We start from the raw sequence: 21,969 nt of genomic DNA, 5'->3' as shown, positions 1-21,969 counted from the left end.
GAAACCTAAGCGTTACAAGTTTTTGGTACCATTGTCGGGGATTGTCAACTGTTACCATAGTCATTTTTCTTGTGAAATTATTTATTTTCAATTTGATTTATTTCTAACATTACTAACTTATTCTTTTTAGTTTTTTTGATTTTCTTTTCGAGTGTTTATGAGCATAGATCGAATTATCTATTTACTCCCTGTAGACCCTGAAATTGAATGAACTTTTAGGCAAAGAAGATGTGAACGAACAACTCAATGACAGGTCCAGATGGACCTTGGAAATTAGAATCAAGAGAAAGGTAATAAAGCCGATCATGTACGAAATCCTATCCTCATTGCCGATGATAAGGATCGATGCATCAGACAATATGCTGTGCCACTTTTCAGTGAGTTAAACCCAGGAATGAGAATGCCAGATATTGAGGCAACCCAGTTTGAATTGAAACCAATGATATTTCAAATGCTACAAACGGTGGGCCAATTTAGTGGTATGCCCACGGAAGATCCACATCTCCACCTTCGATTGTTTATGGAGGTGAGTGATTCATTCAAGATAGCTGGTGTGACTGAAGACGCACTGAGATCGAGCACGAGTATGGCTCAATTCATTGCCACCAAGTTCTATATCTACATGGCAAGAATTAGCAGAGAGATTTTTAGTTAAGTATTTCTCACCTAGCAAAAACGCTAAGTTAAGGAACAAGATCACAACTTTCGAACAATTGGATTATGAGTCTTTGTATGAGGCTTGGGAGCAATTCAAGGAGTTACTTCGTAATGTCCTCATCATAGGATTCCTCATTGTATCTAGTTGGAGAAATTCTATAATGGTCTCAATGCAACTACAAGATTGATGGTAGATGCTTCCGCGAATGGTGCAATTTTGAATAAGTCTTATAATGAGGCTTATGAGATTATCGAGAGGATCGCGAGTAATAACTATCAATGGCCAACAAATCAAAAAACTTCAGGAAGACGTGTAGCCGGAGTTCATGAAGTTGACGCCCTCACTTCGTTATCAGCTCAGGTATCGTCTATTTCCTCTATGTTAAAACTGTTAACCGCTAATAGTAATAATTTTGCAGCTCAACCACCAAGTCCGTTTGAAATAGTTTCCTGTGTGTACTGTAGGGAAGGTCATTCTTTTGAGAATTGTCTATCAAATCTCAAGTCAGTGTACTATGTGGGGAACCAATATCAAAATAGTAGTGGACAAGGACCCCAGTCCAACTTCTACAATCCTTCATGGCATAATCATCCTAACTTTTCTTGGAGCAATCAAGGAAATGGACCGATCAACAAATTCTTGCAGCAAAGACCCAACCAATCTCAAGGGTTTAATCAGCAAGCTCCAAAACCACCTTAAACTGAGGCATCAAACAATTTGGAGAACTTTTTGAAAGCGTACATGGCAATGAATGACATTTTAATCCAAAGCCAAGTAGCAACACTGAAACATTTAAAAAACCAAATAGGTTAGTTAGCTACGAAGCTACGTAATAGACCGCAGGGAACCTTGCCGAGCGATACTGAGAATTCGAGAAATTTGGGTAAAGAACATATCAAGGCAGTGGCATTGCGAAGTGGTAAAATTCTAGAACCCGATTTGTTGATGTTGAAGATAAATTCGTTGAGAAGAATCAACCAGCTGTTGAAGTTCCAACACCAAAGGAATTAGAAACTGCAAAGTCTGATAAGGTAAACCCTGACTTAGTGAATTTTGATATTTTAACATATTCTTTGGATGCAGAATTACCTACTCAAAAAAGTTATCCAATTCAACCGAAAGTTCCATCACCTCCATATCCACAAATATTGCAGCAAAACAAGCAAAAACAGGAGGTACAATTCAAGAAGTTTTTGGATGTTCTGAAGCAGTTACACATCAATATTCCATTGGTGGAGGCTTTAGAACAAATATCGAATTATATGAAGTTTATGAAGGATATACTGTTCAAGAAGAAATGACTGAGTGAGTATGAGACCGTTGCCTTGACAAAGGAGTGCAGTGTGTTCTTGTAGAACAAACTACCACTGAAATTGAATGACCCAGGAAGCTTTACTATACCTTGTAACATTGGTGACTCCTACTGTGGTAAAGCTTTGTGTGACTTAGGAGCGAGTATCAACTTGATGCCTAAGTTTATCTTCACGATGTTAGGGATAGGTGAAGTAAGACCTACAACTGTGACGTTTTAGCTAGCGGATCGATCTTTAACATATTCCGAAGCAAAGATTAAGGATGTTTGGGTAAGAGTCGATAAATTTATTTTTCCTACTGATTTCATTGTCTTAGATTTTGAAGTAGACAAGGAAATGTCGATCATCCTTGGGAGACCTTTCTTAGCCATGGGAAGAACGTTAATTGATGTGTAGAAAAGACATGTGAGTTCAAAATGATCAGGTAACCTTTAACATTCTTAAAGCGATGAAATTTCCCAATCCGGCAGAGGAGTGTTCAGTTATGGAAGAGATAGAAACCTTGGTTTCTATGGAAAGCAATTTTGAAGAAGATCCATTGGAGAAAGCTTTAGATCTTGAACCTTTGGAGGATGAAGAAGATGAAGAAAACATGGCTTTTATGGAAGCCAATCCGGGAAATTTTAGTCAATCCACACGATTTGAACCGTTGGAGTTGGAAGTAAGAGAATTTGTGCAACCTAAGTTGTCAATTTAAGAACCACCTAAAGTCAAACTAAATGTACTTCCTTTTCATTTGAAATATTTTTATTTAGGTGATTGTTCTACTTTGCCTGTGATTATTTCAGTAGAATTGACGAAAGATCAAGAGGAGCAACTAATTGCTGTTCTAAAGAAATTTAAGAAAGCAATTGGTTGGACCATAGCTGATATTCGAGGTATAAGCCCTTTTTTTTGCATGCATAAAATCATTTTAGAAGAAGGTGAAAGAGCTCAAATTGATGGGCTAAGGAGGTTTAATCCTATTATGAAAGAAGTTGTGAGAAAGGAAGTGATCAAATGGTTAGATGCAGGGATCATCTATCCTATTTCAGATAGTTCGTGGGTAAGTTCAGTGCAGTGTGTGTTGAAGAAAGGTCGAATCACGATTGTTGAAAATGAACGTAATGAGTTAATTCCAACGAGAACTATTACCGGTTGGAGAATTCGTATTGATTACAGAAAGTTGAACAAAGCCACTCGGAAGGACCATTTTCCATTGCCTTTTATGGATCAGATGTTAGATCGACTGGTAGGTAATGAATTCTATTATTTTTTATATGACTATTCGGGATATAACCAAATAGTTGTAGCCCCGGAGGACCAACATAAAACAACCTGTACTTGTCCATACGGTACGTTTGCTTTTAGGTGAATACCTTTAGGTTTATGCAATGCACCTGCAACTTTTCAACGATGCATGATGGCAATATTTACTGGTATGGTTGAAAATTTTGTTGAGGTTTTCATGGATGATTTTTATGTTTTTGGTAACACTTATGATATCTATTTGAGTAATTTGGCTAAGGTACTGAAGAGATGTAAAGAGATGAATCTTGTCCTTAATTGGGAAAAATGTCATTTTATGGTCAAGGAAGTGATTGTCTTAGTCATAAGATCTCAAAGAAAGGAATTGAAGTCGATAAAGCAAAGGTGGACATAATTGAAAGATTACCGGCCCCAATGAATGTGAAAGGAATCAGAAGTTTCTTAGGCCATGCTAGATTTTATCGAAGGTTTATCAAAGATTTCTAGAAAATTTCTAAACCGTTGTGTTTGTTGATAGAGAAAGATACAGTGTTTGATTTCAACAAAGCATGTTTAGAAGCTTTTGAAGAGCTAAAAAGTGGTTACTCTCAGCCCCAATAATCGTTACACCTAATTGGAACTCACCTTTTGTGTTGATGTGCGATGCAAGTGTCTATGTCATTGGACCTACGTTGGGTCAAAGAAGAAAGAAAGTGTTTCACCCTATTTACTATACAAGTAGAACTTTGACGGGAGCCCAATGCAATTATACTGTAACACCCCAAATTTGGTTTAAACGTTATGACCGAATCTGGCGATGTCACATTGTAACACCCTTTACCCGTATTTGACGCTGGAATAGGGTATGAGGCATTACCAGAACACATACACTTATAAACATGCTAAACCGAGTTATAAAATTTCATTCAAATTTAAACTTTTCAAATTTTTAACATGCTTTTATAAATCTTCACGTTATAACTTCAAAATACTATATTTGTAACAAATAGGGCTTCTGAGACCCAATACATACTCATGAAATTCAATACTTCATTTCCATTTCATTTAATTCACGATTCTCATGTTCATGATTCAATTCAATTTATCAATCCAATATACATTTCAATACCACAATAATTCATTTAATTCAAATCATATCATTTGGAAATTCCATTTAATTCACGTACAATTCAATTTCATAAACTCAATACTAATACATATTTATCGTTTAACTTAACGTCCCCTTTTTGCATCAGTTTACACTTCAAGCATGAACCTAGTATTTCATTTCCTTTCCACTCCTGTTTCCTATGCATATCACACAAGATATAAACATTACACTCAACCATAGTCGCAAGCTAGTCTTTTTGAAGACTAACCACATGATAAACAATTTTAACAAAGATTAGAAACTTTAAACCTTACCACCCTTTAATGATCACAAGCGTATTTCCATCTAGACATTTACCATCTCAATGCATAATTTTATAAATTTAATGTGGCATAATCCAGCCACAACTTCGCCAAAGCCTAAGCATACACACCAAACATGCTAGCCAAATAAACTTATAGTATAAGCATTATAAGCATGGATAAGCACCACATTTATTTATGTATCAAACTTATCAAAATGAGTTAATTCATAAACCATTTCTGACATTGCTACATACCAAATCATATACCAAGTATACCATATATATACTATGAAACTTTATTTTCTCACATGAACTTTTACTATAACTAATAATGCACAATTATAAATATCATTTCTTTTCAATTGTTTATCGATTGTAATCGAGCATATGGCCAATTATACACAAATCATTCATATTTTCTTCCAATTTTCCTCCTCCTCCTCTCCATTCCACATCCTTAATGTGTATAACACACTTAAACACCATTAACTACAATTTCACTATTCACTCACATGTATATTCAAAGTTGTCTATTCGAGTCAGAGTCACTAAATTATTTTTACCTAGAGCTACACAACTCCAAATTAAGATCTGTAAATTTTCCCTGAAACTAGATTCACATATCTTCTTACCATAAAATGTTAAAATTTTTTTGTTTAGCCAAATAGTACAGTTTATTCCTTAAAGTTCCCCTATTTCACTGCTTGACAGTTCTGACCTCTCTTCACTAAAAAATAATTATCTCATTGTACAAAATTCAGATATTGTTTTTGTTTGTTTTTCTTGAAAATAGATTCACTGAGGATTCTAAACATATAAAATTTATCTCATAATTATTTTTTTTACAATTTTTTAGAATTTTCCAAATTCAAAACAGGGGATTCCGAACTCATTCTAACTCTGTCTAACTAAACTTCTAATATCTCAAAATATATAACTCTTTTGCCTGATCTGTTTCTTTTATGTGAAATAAACTCATTCAGGTTCAATTTCAATTATTATGCTACCTCTAATTTAGTCTCTACAATTTTTGGTGATTTTTCAAATTCACACAACTGTTGCTGTCTAAACTATTTTATTGCTAAATGTACTCTTTCATAATTTAACTTTTTCACTTTCAATCACAATTCAATTCAAAATTCACTTTTCGATTTCTAAGTAGACATTCAATTCAATTCCACACCTATATTCATTATTCAATTACACTTAGTCAATTTCCTGATGAACACTTCAGAATAATAACAGATACTCGGTGGATTCAGCACATAGCAACCACCTTATTAATCAATGATGTTCGGTTCACAGAGTAGCCTGCACATATTACTACACATGCGACCATTACCATTTGATACACGTAGTATTCTGCACATAGTACTACACACGTGATCGAAACTATCCGGTACGCATAGTAGCATGCACATCGTACTACACATGCGACCTATCATTCCGGTATACGTAGTAGCCTGCACATAGTACTACACACGTGACCATCACTTTCACGTTTACATAGTGCCCTACGCACAATCCATGCCACACATGTGATCATTTCTGTCACTTCATTCGTATCCCTTTTTATTCCAAAGGTTCATTCGGGAATTTTTCACTTTTTCTCACTTTTCTTTTTATCGATCAATTTCAATTTCTCATCTTCCTTGATTTATAACAATAAATTTAACTTATATAACCTTCACACTATTCATTCCAGTCCAAAAATCATAATTTGGAAAAATTACATTTTTACCCCTAAAGTTTTACAAAATTATGATTTTGCCCCTAGGCTCGTAAAATAATTTTTATCCAATTTCCTTGCATTTTAGGCTTATCTGAACCATTTTCATAACTATAGCAGTCCACAATACTCGCTTATTCATACACTTGTGACATATTTTATAACTTTTACAAATTAATCCTTTAAGCATTTTCATCGAAAATTACTTAGTACAAATCGTTTCTCACACTCCAAACATTCATATTCTTCCATAAAACATCAAAATACAAGCATATCATTCATGGGTAAATTTTTAAACACAAACCCTAGTTCAAAACAATGGTAAAAATTGATAAATCTTGTTACAAGGATTTCAAAAATGTAAAAATCATTAAAAACGGGGATAGAACGGACTTACAGTAGAGCTTGGAAGCTTGAAAAAGCATAGCCATGGTTTCTCCATGCAATTTTCGGCCTAGGGGTTGAAGATGGACAAAAATTGGCTTTTAATTTTGTTTCTAATTCATTTTAATAACTAAATGACCAAAATTCCCTTAATGAAAAACTTTGGAAACATGCCTAACCATACCCATTTTTGTCCACCAACTTAACCAATGGTCTAATTACCATATAAAGACCTCGAATTTAAAATTTCATAACAATTGGACACCTCTAACATATAGAACTCAACTTTTGCATTTTTTACAATTTAGTCATTTTGACTAAATTGAGTGCCCAAACGTCAAAATTTTTGAACGAAATTTTCACGAAATCATTTTGTTAAATTATAGACCATAAAAATATAATGAAAATAATTTTTTTTCTCGTCAAATTTGTGGTCTCGAAATCACTATTTCGACTAGCCCCAAATTTGGGCTGTTACATATACGGTAACCGAAAAAGAACTCTTCGCTATTCTTTTTGCTTTTGAAAAATTTCACTCATATCTTATAGGTACCAAAGTTACAGTATTTATTGACCATGCGGCCATTAAATACTTGCTCACGAAGAAAGATGCAAAACCAAGGCTAATTCGTTGGATACTTTTAGTCCAAGAATTTGACCTTGAGATCCAAGACAGAAAAGGTGTCGAAAATCAAATAGTTGATCATCTGTCAAGGTTGGAGCAAAATGAGGTAACTCGGTCATGTGTTCCTATCAACCAAAATTTCCCAGATTAACACTTATTTGAGGTAAATCGAATTCATGAAATACCCTGGATTGCTGATTTTGCCAATTATCTTGCATGTGGAATAATTGCTCGAGAAAGGACATACCAACAAAGGAAAAAAATTCCTTCATGATAGTCGATATTATCTTTGGGAGGATCCGTTTTTGTTTAAAAATGTACAGATAATATAATTCGAAAGTGTGTAGCTGAAAGCGAGATTGCTGAGATCTTGTATCATTGCCATTCATCTCCAAGTGGGGGGCACTTTGGTGGTTCACGTACTGCAGCAAAGATTTTGGAAGCAGGTTTCTTTTGGCCTACACTATTTAAAGTACTTATGCTTATATGAAGACCTGTGATGCCAAAGAATTGGAAATATATCAAGAAGGAATGAGATGCCATTGATAAACATTTTGGAGATTGAATTGTTCGACGTATGGGGTATTAATTTCTTAGGCCCGTTTCCTTCTTCATATGGGAATAAATACATCTTAGTTGCTGTGGACTATGTATCCAAGTGGGTTGAAGCTGAAACATACCCTACAAATGATGCTAAGGTCGTCATGCGATTCCTACATAAGCATGTGTTTACACAATTTAGGACACCAAGAGCTATTATTAGTGATGGAGGTTCTTACTTTGTGAACAAATGGCTTAAGTGGTTGCTTGATAAGTATGATGTGAATCACAAGATTGCTACTACCTATCACCCCCAATCAAAGGTATCCTTGAAAAGGTAGTACGCCCTAGCAGAAAAGATTGGTCTCGAAGGCTCGATGATGCATTATGGGCCTATCGAAAAACATTTAAGACTCCTTTAGGAAAGACTCCTTATCGGTTAGCCTTTGGAAAAGCATGTCATTTGCCATTAGAGTTGGAGAATAAAGCTCACTGGGCTTTGAAGCAGTTGAACTTTGATCTTAAGCAAGCCGGTGAGAGAAGGATGTTACAACTTGATGAGTTGGAAGAGCTGAGGTTGTTTTCCTATGAGAATGCCAAAATGTGAAAAGAAAGATCAAAGAGATGGCATGATAGTCATATACAACCTCATGAGTTTAAAGAAGGTCAGAAGGTTTTGTTGTTTAATTCAAGGGTAAAGTTATTTCCTAGGAAGCTTAAATCCTGATGGAAAGGACCTTATACCATCTACTGAGTTTATCCTTATGGAGCTATTGAATTATACGATAATTACGGAGGTACGTTTAAAGTTAATGGTCAATGTCTCAAACACTACTAGATGGTGAAGATGAACGAATTGAATCCTCGCTCAAATTAGCAGACCCTTAATTTTTTTCATGAACTCATTTTGTAAATAAATAAATAATTAGAACTTATTTTCTTAACTTATTACATTTAATTAATTCTGTCTAAGGAGATTGGAACTTAAGTGGGACTGCTGAAACCCTTCCAACCTTTCATGGGAATTAATTTAATGTAATTTTTTAAGAAGAAATTTTTTAATTAAGACTTAATTTTTTTTAATTTCATTTGTTCTGTTTAAATTTTTATGTTAATAAAGAGGGTCAAATTTCAACCAAGTACTAATCAGTTTTTTTTAGTAAGATATAGTTTGAGTTTGAGGCCCAAGAAAGCAAAAAGGAGGGAAAAATCCATGCCTTGTCGTCACACCTATTGCTTGCCGCCCAAGTAACCCTAATGCAGCTAAATTTTTGCTACATGTTGCCCTAATTTTTCCCTATGTAAACCCCTTTCCATTCTACTAATTTTCATAACCCTCAAAGTAATTTGCTTACATCCTAAAAAAATCCCTAAATCTCTCTTTTGTGCCATCAACCTCAAATCCCAAAAGAAACCCTAGTTCTCTTCCCTTTTTGCCGATTTCCCTTTTCTCTTTTGTGAACAAACTTTGCCGAATTTTTGGGAAAAGATACCATGTCTCGCAAAAGAACCAGACTTCAAAGGCTACTTTTGAAAACCCAATTTTGATCGATGAAGAAGTGAAAGAGAGATTTGATTCAATCTTTAAGCATCAACCTATGATGCCGGAAAAATATTTTAACTGGAAGAGTAATGATTTGACGGTTGTTTCTATACCGATTAGAAAGAAAATCAATGCTCTCAAGTGTGAATGATTTTGTGATGCTCGTTCACTTCCCGATGATTAACTAGTTCGAGAATTCTATGCTAGTTTGACAACGCAAGATGCTACTAAAGTCATTGTTCGAAAGAAAAAGGTACCTCTTACTTCTAAGTCCATCAATGATTTGTTTAATTTACCTGATGTTGAAGAATATGAGTAGTACCCTATGATGAACAATTTCAATTGGGATTTACTTCAACAAGTGCTTGATGTTGTGACAAATTCGGGATCCCAAGGGATTATAAGAAAGTATAGGAGCCATTCTTGTTGAACAGAATACTTAAAACCAATAGCAAAGGTATGGTTTTATTTCATTCACTACAGTTTTATGCCTATCTCACATAGTTCCACCATCTCGATGGAACGAATGCTTTTGTTATGTGCAATTTTGACAGAAAAGTCCATTAATGTTGGGAAAATTATCCTCAAGGAGATTCACGATTGTGCTAAAAAGAAGGCAGGAAGTGCTTATTTCCCATCATTAATCACTTCACTGTGCTTAAAGGCCCGTGTTAAAAAAAAAGAAAATTTGAAGGGGCGATATGTTCAAGGATGCATTATAAATTATGATCTTGAAAGATTAGTAGAGAGGGTGCATGAACTGAATCAAGGTGAGCAAGAAGAGCCAACTGAGCCGGATACAAAGGAGTCAACAGATGGAACTGAAACTGAAGCTAATTTAGTCTCAGACACTAAAGAGGAAGAATCTGATAAGGAATCGAACATTCTTGAACCAAAGGTTGAGCCAGAAGAAGAACCAGTCAAGCTAAGTGTTGAACCTGAATATACAACTCCCATGCTGACTTCTGCAAGTACTTCAAGGAAATTGGAGTTGTCAATTTTGATGGATATGTGCAAGTTCATGCACAATCAATAACAAACTTACTTGAAATATGCAAAAATTAGAGATGACTCAATTCGAAATACTTTTAAGAATATCTCTAATATTTTTTTTCCTGAGTTCTCAGATGCTATTTTTGAGACATGGACGGAAGATACTGACGATGCAAGCAGAGATGGAGCTGAAGAAGACAAGGGGAATAAGTCAGAAAAATAAAAGGGGGGATTCTTGTCCTGTTATTTATTTAATTATTTTTAGGTCTTTAGGAATTTATTTCTTTCGTAATTAGGATTTAATTTCTATAGAATAAAACAGAGCAAGCATGAACAAACTTAGCACTTTTTTAGAAAGAATAAGACTAAGTGATGTGGTAATGAGAATGAACATGTCTAGGATTAGGTTATTAGGGAAGACTTGGTACTTAAGCAGTCTTAATGACTTACCTCTCTTTCTTTACAACCCTATCTGGTGTTCAGTTTTCATTCATTACTTTGTTCTTACAATGAGGACATTGCTTCTTTTTAAAAGGGGTAAGGCAAATAAATTGCTCAAACTTTTAAATTTTTTTCAAGTATGCTTCAATTATTTCTTTCATAAGTATGTTTTAATTAATGAATGTTTAGAGATATTTTTTTTTGTTACTAAGATAGTTTGTATGGAAGTATGAATGATGATTTTATCTAAGTGAAAGTATGTTATTATGAAGAATGGAATGCTTGTATGATCTTAGCTTTAGTAATGTTTGCCAAGAAAACTTAGTTTCTTTTGAGATTAGACATGCATGAAGGTTTATATATTTAGAATTGACTTAGTAACTTTCTTGAGGCGAAATCCTAGGGGACATAAAAATCTAAAATGATATAGGCACTATTTCTTTGGATCGTTTGAGCCTTTTCAAGGCAACCCTATGATATTAGACCCTTGAAACTATAATTTTGAGCTTAAAGGCCTATTTTTTTTTTTTTGCAATGAGCCTACATTATAAGCCAATTATCATCTTTTTAAAGTTATCCTAAATTTGTGCACTTATCGTAACTAAAGTTGTCTTGGGAATCAACATTTGAGAAAATTTTCATAAAGATGTATGTGCTCATGCTTTAAAAAAAGCGAAGAAAAGTTCGCTTAGTCTCAAAAAAAAAGGAAAAATGTATGAGTTCGAGTTCAAAATAGGTTTGGGGGTGTTCCAAAGGTTCACGTAAAGAGAAAGGTTGTATTACGAGAAAACTAATACAAAGTTAAAGGTTAATATTTTTAAACCGAAATGTCCCATCTCTTAAAATCCTTACCTTTAACCAAGCCCCATTACAACCTTATAAAAGACCTATTGATTTGATGATTATGTCACCTACATTAGTGGAGAGGAAGTCCTAAGTTCAACATATGAAGATAATAAGTAAGCCTTGTGATTGTTTCCTTGATTGATAGGAAATTATGTTGAATGAAGAATGCTATCTATGGCTATGACATACATGCAAACTATGATTCGTGTTGGCATATTTTGAAGCTTAGTATAATCTTAAGGAATGTTTGCATATGAAATTACTTTGTAATAAAGAAGATCGATAAGCATCAAGTTATTAATGCACGATTATGGGACAAAGATTGATGTTGCTTACACAATTAGCAATTTTGCCTTAGCAAGACCTTTTGCTATGCATAAACATTACTCGAGATGAGTAATGATTTAAGTTTAGGGGTGTGTAAGCGGAAAAATATATAGGATTTTTTCTATGTAATTTATCACATTTTTACTTAAATCCATTGTGAAAACTAAGTAATTATTTAATAAATTAATGAAATATGTGAAAATATGAAATTAGGACATATAAATTATTAAAATGTGATTTTATGCTTTATTATATAGTTTTCATGCAATAAATGGCTTATTTTATATTAATTTAAATATATTATATTTTTAAGACATAAAGTGGGCCATGCATGATTAAATGAAATAATAAAATATGAAATTATATTTAATAATTCATTTTAAAATATTTCATTAATAATTTTGCGTTTTAATTAATTAATTAAATTGGATAAATTTAATTCTTTGGTCCTCTAACTTGTTGGTTTATTTTGAACAGGTCTGATAGCTTTGCTGGATTACAAAACCGTCCAAATTGGAGACCAAGTCAACCCAAATTCAGTTGCACATGGCTGTCCATAAACTACTTTTTGGTTTAATTGCACAAGGTCTTTAAAGAGTTGAAGAAATTAGATATTTACCTGAAGATTTTCACTTGACCAAGTCTTAGTCCTGAGTTGTTGTGGCACTCAAATTGACCAAAAATAAAGAAAAAATCAGCTCAACTTGCTAAAATTATGGTCGGGTACCCATGGAAGATGCTTTAAAAGATGGAAACTCCTATTTTTAGCAAACTATCTCTCTCTTCTGACCTCTAAATAAGACCTTCTCATTCCTTCATTCATTATCCCTCAAGCATCCGTCAAGCATCATTCTCTCTTTTTCTCTTAGCCTTTTCCATTCCCACACCTAGCATCATCTCTTCATAGAGATTTTAGCAATTAAACCTCTTAAAGAACCCTTGGTCGGCCACCTTGGAGAGCCATTAGCAAAAGGGCAAAGCAAAAGAACGAAAGAGTTTCGTCACTCAGATTCTGGGTTTATAGCCACTCTGAGTTGGGTTTAATCTTTCTTTTCTTTAACTTAATATAAAGATGTTTGCTATGTGTTCTTTGTTCTTGTTTACAACACTGTTAGCTTAAATTTATTTAAGCTAGGATGATTGCTTTGATTAAATAATATTTATTTGATTCATGCTTATAATGTTTGTGCCTCAATCAATCATGTTTTCAATTGAAATCAAGTCTGTATTTCGATCATACATGATTGAAATGAACCTGAATCAGCTGAACGATCCTAACCAGACGATGGCTAATGGACGCATAATTGAAATGTGCATGCTCAATTTAGATCCTAACACGATTAAATTGTAGGTTACATAACAACTCTAATCAAGCTCTATTATCTACATAGTTTTTAGATTTGTGTGATTAAATTGTTTCAAACCTAATACGTCCCTATTACCTCACACAAATGCTAAGAAACCCTTAGTAAATAAAGATCAGTAAAATGCCTATTTAATAAGTAAAAGATTCCAAAAGAACCTAATGTGGTTTCCAAAATCATGAAAGATCGAGTTGCCATGGAATGTTTTTTCTAATGTTATTAAGCATGTTGATAATAAATTGAGTTTAATTAGAGTCATTGTCCTAGTTTATTTATGTTATAATTGTTGCAAACTGTGTTTAATTTTACTAAAATCTATTCCAATCATATAGTTTGCATACTTAAGATAATTGGCATTAGGGATCATTGCATTTAGTTTAATATATTTTAATCTCCACTTCTCAACTATATTGTGTTTTTATTTTCCAAATTGTTAATATATTTTTACAAATTAAGTGACTTAGCACAAATACAATCCCTGTGGAGACGATAACTCAATACTTACTTATTAGTAGATAACGACTGTGTACACTTGGACAAAACTAAGCGTTACAGTCAGCAAGTCTTGTTATTCAATTGCAGATTAAGGTTCTTTCCAGGTAAATTAAAATCTTGTTGGTTCGGTCCATTTATGATTCATCGAGTCTATCCATACAAAGTTGTTAAGCTTCAAAGTAAGGGAGGTAATTTTTAAGTTAATATGTTTTCGTGGTTAAGGATCTTCGGAGGGGCCTTCGGTATAATATGTTTTCGTGGTTAAGGATCTTGGAAATGGTTTGGTTTTTTTATAGACTTTTTGAAATTATTTTGGACTTTTATTATGGACTTTAAATTGGGTTTGCTTAAATGATTTTCAGACTTTAAATTTTATATCATGAACTATGGTAAGGAACACTATTTTGATTTAATAAGGTATTATGCAGGAATTGTTTTATGTGATTTCTAAAATGATCAAAGAAATGATTCAATGATTATTAGCCAGGTTTTAAAAACTAATTTACATTTTAAATACTTTCTAATTATAAAGAAACACACAACTCTAAAGCGAAAAGTACAAGAAGTTTTACAAAATCAAATGTTTTCAAAAGGTAAGTGAATTTTCTGTTAAAAATCATTTTGGCCATCTTCAAGGCCCATGTAATCGCTTAGATTGGGTCATAGCATCTAGGCCCAGTTTTAGGGGTTACATTTAGTGGTATCAGAGCCCGGTTCAAAACTCAGACTTTCGATAAAAATGTTTTTGAAAAACTTCATGCATAAAAAAAGGGTATTTTAGGAAAAAAATGCTACATGTAATTTTACTATAATGAAATCTGATACCTCCCAAAGACCGATCCGAGTTAAGTGTTCTTCAGATGTGAAACTATAGACCTTGAAACTATAGGAATGTGAAAATTATGCATTCTAAAACTATAAGAAACTATAGGAAACTTTTGACTGAGATAAAACTTTAGATTGTGAGAGCGATTAATGGTGAAACTAATATAAAAGTGATAAAACAAAATTTTGATTGAAGAAAATATTCAAGTGATAACGATGAAATTTTATTTTAAAATGGGTACTCGCAGTGTTAGAATTAGGGGAATGAGATCACGTGGGGAATTGAACCCAAATCGACTAATCCGCGTCTTGGGTGTGAACCCTTGAGCCTGTTGTGGAGAATGTGGAACGAGTACCTACTGTTGACGAGAGTCAGGAAGAGCCTGCAAACGAGGCTGTACCCCAGGCCATGTTACACGTTTTGAAATGAGTGGTGGGTGCCTAATCTTGTGTTAACAGTAGTGGCACTATTGCTGAAAGGCTCCGATCGAGTAGGGTCGAGTATTGGTTGAAGGCTAGAAAGAGGATTCTCGATGATATGGAGTGTACCCCTAAACAAAAGCTTATAAGGGTTGTGTCATTACTGCGTGATGAGGCCTATTACTAGTGGCAAGCTATTGTCAGAGGCACCCAAGCTGATTGCTTAACATGAGATTACTTTCTGGAGGCATTACTTAAGAAATATGTGGGAGTGGGATATATGGAGGCGCCAGGAAGCTTGAGATCATTGAGTTGAGCCAAGGTAATATGTTCAGAGCTGACTACGAGGCAGACTTCTTAAGGCTAAGTCGCTATGCTTTAGGAATGATAGCTAATGAGTAAGATAAGTGTGCCCGATTTATATTTGGGCTTAGATTCCGATCCTAATGGACATGCTTAGCATCCAATTAAGCAAGCCATAGATGATTGACCCCGCAAGAACTTTGTTGTAGCAGGTGATAGTTTCCAGAATTATGCCACCTGTGGCAAGAGACATTCTGGTGAGTGTTGGAGAGGCATGGGTGCATGCTTAAAATGTGGGTTGTTGGACCATATGATTCGAGAATGTCCTCGATTGAATGATCAGGTGCAAGCACAAGGCTAGAATCGTGCACCAAATCAGAAAGCTGGTCAGCAGCGACAGTGAGGTCAAGGATAGAATAAAGGAGGTAATGTGGGTTAAAGACAGCAAGCACCGAGCCAGGGTGTTAATCGAGTTGATGCAAGGTAGCCAGCACTTGTGTATGCGGCCAGACGCCGAGAGGATCGTGATGCGATCGATGTGATAGCAGGTACCTTTACTATTAATTGCGTTCCTTATTTTGCATTAATAGACAAGGATTCTACTCATTCCTATTTATCTTGTATGATGGTTAAGAAACTGGGTATTCGAGTAGAAGAAATAGTTAGTGATGTGATAGTACTTAGTCCCTTAGGATAGTCTGTACAAGTGAACAAAATCTATAAGTAATGCCCTTTGCAAGTGTAAGGTGAGGTGTTTCATGCTGACCTTATGGAACAAACCTTTGGAAAATTCGATCTCATATTGGGAATGGATTGGTTGAGCGAGCATCGAGTTATCTTAATGTGCGAAACTAAATGAATTAGTTTGAGGACTACTTCTAGAAATGAGATTATTGTGATTAGAGAACGTCAGAATTATATAACAAATAAGATTTTTGCCTTGGTAATAGAGAAGTTGGTCCGTAAATGGTGTGATGCCTACCTCGTAAACATCTTGGACACGAATGTGGATAGTATTGCATTGCAGAACATTCGAGTAGTAAAAGAATTTTATGACACTTTTCCTAAGGAGCTGTCTAGTCTATCTCCTGAATGTAAGATTGATTGTGGAATTGAGTTGCTACCTGGGACAACACCGGTGTCCATTGCACCCTATCGCATGGCACCTAAAGAACTCAAGGAGCTTAAGGCTCACTTACAAGAATTGTTTGATCGTGGATTCAGAAGGCCAAGTGTGCCACCATGGAGAGCTTCGGTCCTTTTTTGTGAAAATGAATGTTGGATTTATGAGGTTGTGCATCGATTATCGTCAGCTGAACAAGCTGACTAAGAAAAATAAATACCCTTTACCGAGGATCGATGACCTATTTTACCAATTTCGAGGTGCTACAGTCTTTTCTAAGATTGATCTGAGGTCAGGATACTATCAGTTGCAAGAGAAGGAGGTTGATGTGCCGGACACTATTTTAAGGACTCGATTTTGGTACTACAAGTTCTTAGTGATGCCCGTTGATCTTACGAATACTCCTGTCGCATTCATGGACTTAATAAACAGGGTCTTTCAACCGTATCTTGATTGACTCGTTGTAGTCTTCATCAACGATATCTTGATCTACTCGAAGTCTGAGTTGGAGTATGAGGAACACTTGGGGTTGGTCCTTCAAACCTTACATAAGAAAAAGTTGTATGCGAAGCTTAGTAAGTGCGAGTTTTGGCTCTGAGAGGTGATGTTTTAGGGACATGTAGTATCTGTTGAGGGTATTTGCATGGATCCAAAGAAAGTCGAGGCTATCTTAGATTGAAAGTAGCCTAAGAATGTTAGTGAAATTCAGAGTTTTCTCATACTTGCTTGAAATTCAGAGTTTTCTCGGACTTGCTGGCTATTATAGGAAGTTTGTGGAAGGATTTTTGTTGATTATGGCTTCGATGACTAAGCTATTGAGAAAGATTACACCATTTAAGTGGACCAATGAGCAGAAAGCTAGTTTTGAGAAACTTAAGATAGTTTTGACTCAAGCACCATTGTTAATTCAACCTGAGTCTAGGAAAGATTACATGGTCTATAGTAATACGTCCCATTCTGGTCTTGGATGCATGCTGATGGAAGACGGGAAGGTTGTAGCATACGCTTCGAGGCAACTCAAGCCACATGAGTGCAACTATCCGATGCATGATTTAGAATTTGTTGTAGCATACAGATCATAAGAGTATTAAGTATCTCCTCACCCAAAAGGAGTTGACCTTAAGACAGGTGTTGGATCGGGCTTCTAAAAGATTATGACTATACCATCAAGTACCATCCAGGTAAGGCTAATGTTGTGCGGACACATTAAGTAGGAAGTCTATGTCAAATTTTAGGGCAATTTTCGCTAGGTTGAGCTTATCTGATAATGGTGGCTTGCTTATTGAGTTACAAGTGTGAGCAACTTTAGTTGAGGAAATTAAACTGAAGTAGATTTCAGATTCGTCATTGGAGCCCCATGTGAAGCTTGTTAAGGAGGGTAAGACTTTAGATTTTGCTTATAATTCTATAGGAATCTTGTGTTATCATAGAAGATTCTGTGTGCCTTCTGATTTGGAGTTAAAGCAATCTATACTTTGGGAAACACATAGCAATTCCTATGCTATGCATCCTGGAGGTAGTAAGATATATAGATATATTTGTGAGCAAAATGGGTGACCAAGATTGAAACGTAATGTGATAAATTTGTGGCTAGAAGCTTGACGCGCGAACAAGTAAAGGCTAAACACCAATTTTCTTCGGGTTTGTTCCTACCTATTTAAGTTCCTCAATGGAAGTGGGAGCATATCACCATGGATTTTATTAGTGGATTACTATTGACGTTGTCTAAGAAATACTCTATTTGGGTGATTCTGGATTGATTGACGAAATCTGCCCATTTCTTACCTATGCACACTAATTATTCATTGTAGAAGTTAGCGAGGTTATACATCGCTAAGCCTATGAGACTTCATTGGGTTCCAGTTTCTATCATTTCCGATAGAGATATTCATTTTAAGTCACAATTTTGGAGAAAGCTGCATGAGGCACTCAGCACAAGATTGAATTTCAGTACTGCTTATCATCCATAGTCTGATGGGCAGTCTAAGAAGGTTATTCAGATTCTTGAGGATTTATTGCAAGGTTGTGTAATCAAATTTTGAGGTAATTGGGAAGAGCATTTATCCCTAGCAAAATTTGCTTATAACAATAGTTTTCAGTTGAGCATTTAGATGGCTCCGTTTGAGGCACTATATGGGCACAAGTGTAGGACACCTTTGTGTTGGATAGATTTGGAAGAAAAGGAAGTGTTGGGACCAGATTTAGTTCAAGAGACAGCGAACAATGTGAAGATTATTCGGGATCAATTGAAAGTTGCATCATATCGATAGAAGTCCTACTCTGACTTGAAGAGGAGGAACATTGAGTATAATGTGGTTGATAAAGTCTTCCTTAAGGTTTCAACTTGGAAAAAGGTGTTGAGATTTGGTCATAAGGGGAAGTTGGGTCCAACATTCATTGAACCTTATCGCATCATTAAGAGGATTGAACCAGTGGCTTATTAGTTGGAGTTACCTCCAGAGTTGGATTATATTCACAATGTGTTTCAAGTATCCATGTTGTGACGTTATCGATTCGACCCTTCTCATATGATTCCAGTAGGGGATATTAAGGTTCATTCTAATTTGACATTTGAGGGGGAACCAATATATATCATTGATCGTGATGTTAAAGTTCTAAGAAGGAAGCAAGTTCCGCTTGTAAAAGTGTTGTAGAGAAATCATGATTTGAGTAAGGCAAATTTGGAACCTGAATATGTGATGCGGCAACAATATCCTCACCTATTTCAATCAAAAAATTTCAAGGACAAAATTTCTTTTAAGGAGGGTACAGTTGTCACATCCTATTTTCTCAATTAATTTAATTTAGTAAATAGGGTGAATCTGCTAGCTCTGATGTCTTAAAATTATTAACGCATTATTGAAAACAAGGAAGTGTTGTGGTTTAGTGGTAGGAAGCTCCTTAGCTATCTTTGAGGTATTTAGTTTTAACCTCTTTGTGCACATTTTTTTTTAAAATTTTGAACATTTTTAATATCCGTCCCCTATGTTACCATATAGGGAGGATTCCTTTACTTCAATTGTAAGTCAAACTTATCTTTCTAAAATGAAACACATCCACTTTTTCCCTCCTTATCTCACTCCCTTGCTAGAAACTCTTCCGTTGCCATAAGCTTGTGGTGCATTGAACTTGGTCGTGGTTGACCAAGCTACACCACCCCCTGTACCATCCATCAGCCCCATTTGCAGCCTAGTCTCCATCATTTCCATTTTCTTCGCCTCATTTCTCTCTTTTGTCAGCCACCACAACCACCACCCATTTCTTTCCACCACCGTGAGTTTACTTGCACCACCAACTCACCAAAATCCAGAAACAACATTCCCTCTCTTTCCCTTTCGGTTTCCCCTCCACTCTTCCACTATACGTCACCATGTCCACCGCTGCAACCATCGTTGGTCACCTTCTCCTCCACTAATTTTCTTCTTTTCCATCTTTTTTCTCCTTTCTTTGAATTAAAATTGATTGAACCCTCCTCCCTACTAGTATTTCGCACCACCATCGGACAAACGCACCCCGTAGCCAGATGACCATCGAGCCACCGCCGTCGTCGGACCACCATCGCCATCCCCGCCTGTGATCGATTTCTTCTTTTTGTTTTTTCTTTCTGTTGATGATTACCGTAGTGGCTAAAACACATACTTTATTTTATTCAATTATTTTAGATAATGCAACCATCAATTTCGCTCCATTTTCGCTCCTTCGATCATCTCGTAACGAAACAAGTGTAAGTGGAGTTTAGGATTGAAAACCCTTCGTCTTAAAATTTTGTGACATGGCTCAATGGTATAGGGCCTAAATACTTTTTATTTTATTTTTATTATTTTGAAAATTATTATTACTAATACGATCTTGTGTTAACATGAAGGATCGATTAACAATCCTCTAAGAAATTAACAATGAACATCATGAGAGTGATGAATCGGAGCATTCAAATTAAGGGTAAGTGTTGGTGATATTTTCACATTAAATATTGTAATAAAAGCCATGTTATTCAAAAAGATCATGACTAAAATGAGTTAATCGTGTGTTTAGATTTGCGATCAAGACTAGACCTAAAGAAACTTCTACAAGGGGGTAAACGATTTAGATCTACATTAAGGTGTGGGATTCAACTATCGTTTTAAGTGAAATTTAATATTACTAATTAATTAATTAATGTGTGAGTACCTTACGTACTCGTGTGGAGTTGAAAAACTCAATCGAAGAGGAAACCAAGTATGTGACCTAAATTATTAAGTGTTGTGAAAATCCATGATTTGCGATATGTGATGTATTTAATGTTTCTCTCAACTCTATGTTATTTGATTTATGGCTAGATTGATATGTGATAATCTAAACATGTGATATATGTGTATATGTATGTTAAAATCCATGTTTTAATATAAATATGTATATTAAAGTATGCTAAAGTGAAAACTATGTAATATATGAAAATGTGAGCATGATACATGCATATGTGAAAAAACCGAGAAATATGAGTTATGAGCATAAATATGTGAAAAATATGAATAGTGAAACATATGTGTTTAAATGGCCATATCACATGCATGGGGTGGGATTATGAAAGGAGGAAGCTTTGTGGCAGTTTAACTGCAATTATGTGGTCGTTATCGACAATTATGTGGTGGTTTATCCATAATATGCTATATGCCAGCTCATCAGTATCTATGTGGTGGTTCATCCATGATGTGTTATGTGATCGTTCATCGGTATCTATGTGGTGGCTTGTCCACAAACTGGTGTGCTTTTTCATGGACGAGTTCTGGGGAACTCGATATTTGTGTGTAGCGGAGATGGGTACGAAATCCTATATTTGTGCATTGTTCATAAGCATTCCATGTTTGATTCAATAAATGAGATAATATGTGAATTTTTTGAAAAATTCCTTGTGATATTTTGATGAGTTATTTTTTAAAATAAGTGTTTGTTTTGATCTCACACTGAGCCTTTTAAAGCTCACCCATTGTATTCGTGTGCCTCAAGTAATCCTCGTACTTAAGGCTCGGATTTGGATCTTCGGAGGGGCTCTCGATATAATATGTTTTTGTGGTTAAGGATTTTGGAAATGGTTTGGTATTTTTATGGACTTTTTAAACTTCTTTTGAACTTTTATTATGGACTTTAAATTGGGTTTGTTTAAATGGTTTTGGGACTTTAAATTTTATATAATGAATTGTGGTAAGGAACACTATTTTGATTTAATAAGGTATTGTGCATGAATTATTTTTATGTGATTTCTAAAACGATCAAAGAAATGTTTTAATGACTATTAGCCATTGCAAATATTGGTTTTAAAAACTAATTTACATTTTAAATAGTTTTTAATGATAAAGGAACACACAAATCTAAAATAAAAAGTATAAGATGTTTTACAATATCAAATTTTTTCAAAAGGCAA

At 34.9% G+C, this 21,969-nt stretch overlaps 1 non-coding gene across 1 annotated transcript; it reads right to left on the bottom strand.

Annotated features, from left to right (window-relative positions):
• Positions 1 to 680: 680 nt before the first annotated feature.
• Positions 681 to 786, bottom strand: LOC128040072 (small nucleolar RNA R71). The gene has a single exon (XR_008194732.1). It is a non-coding gene; the product is annotated as a small nucleolar RNA R71 (small nucleolar RNA).
• Positions 787 to 21,969: the final 21,183 nt, after the last annotated feature.

Source organism: Gossypium raimondii, chromosome 3 (genome assembly GCF_025698545.1).
Source record: "Gossypium raimondii isolate GPD5lz chromosome 3, ASM2569854v1, whole genome shotgun sequence".
In the NCBI taxonomy this organism is placed as follows: domain Eukaryota; kingdom Viridiplantae; phylum Streptophyta; class Magnoliopsida; order Malvales; family Malvaceae; genus Gossypium; species Gossypium raimondii.
This window is presented reverse-complemented; position numbering and strand designations above follow the sequence as displayed.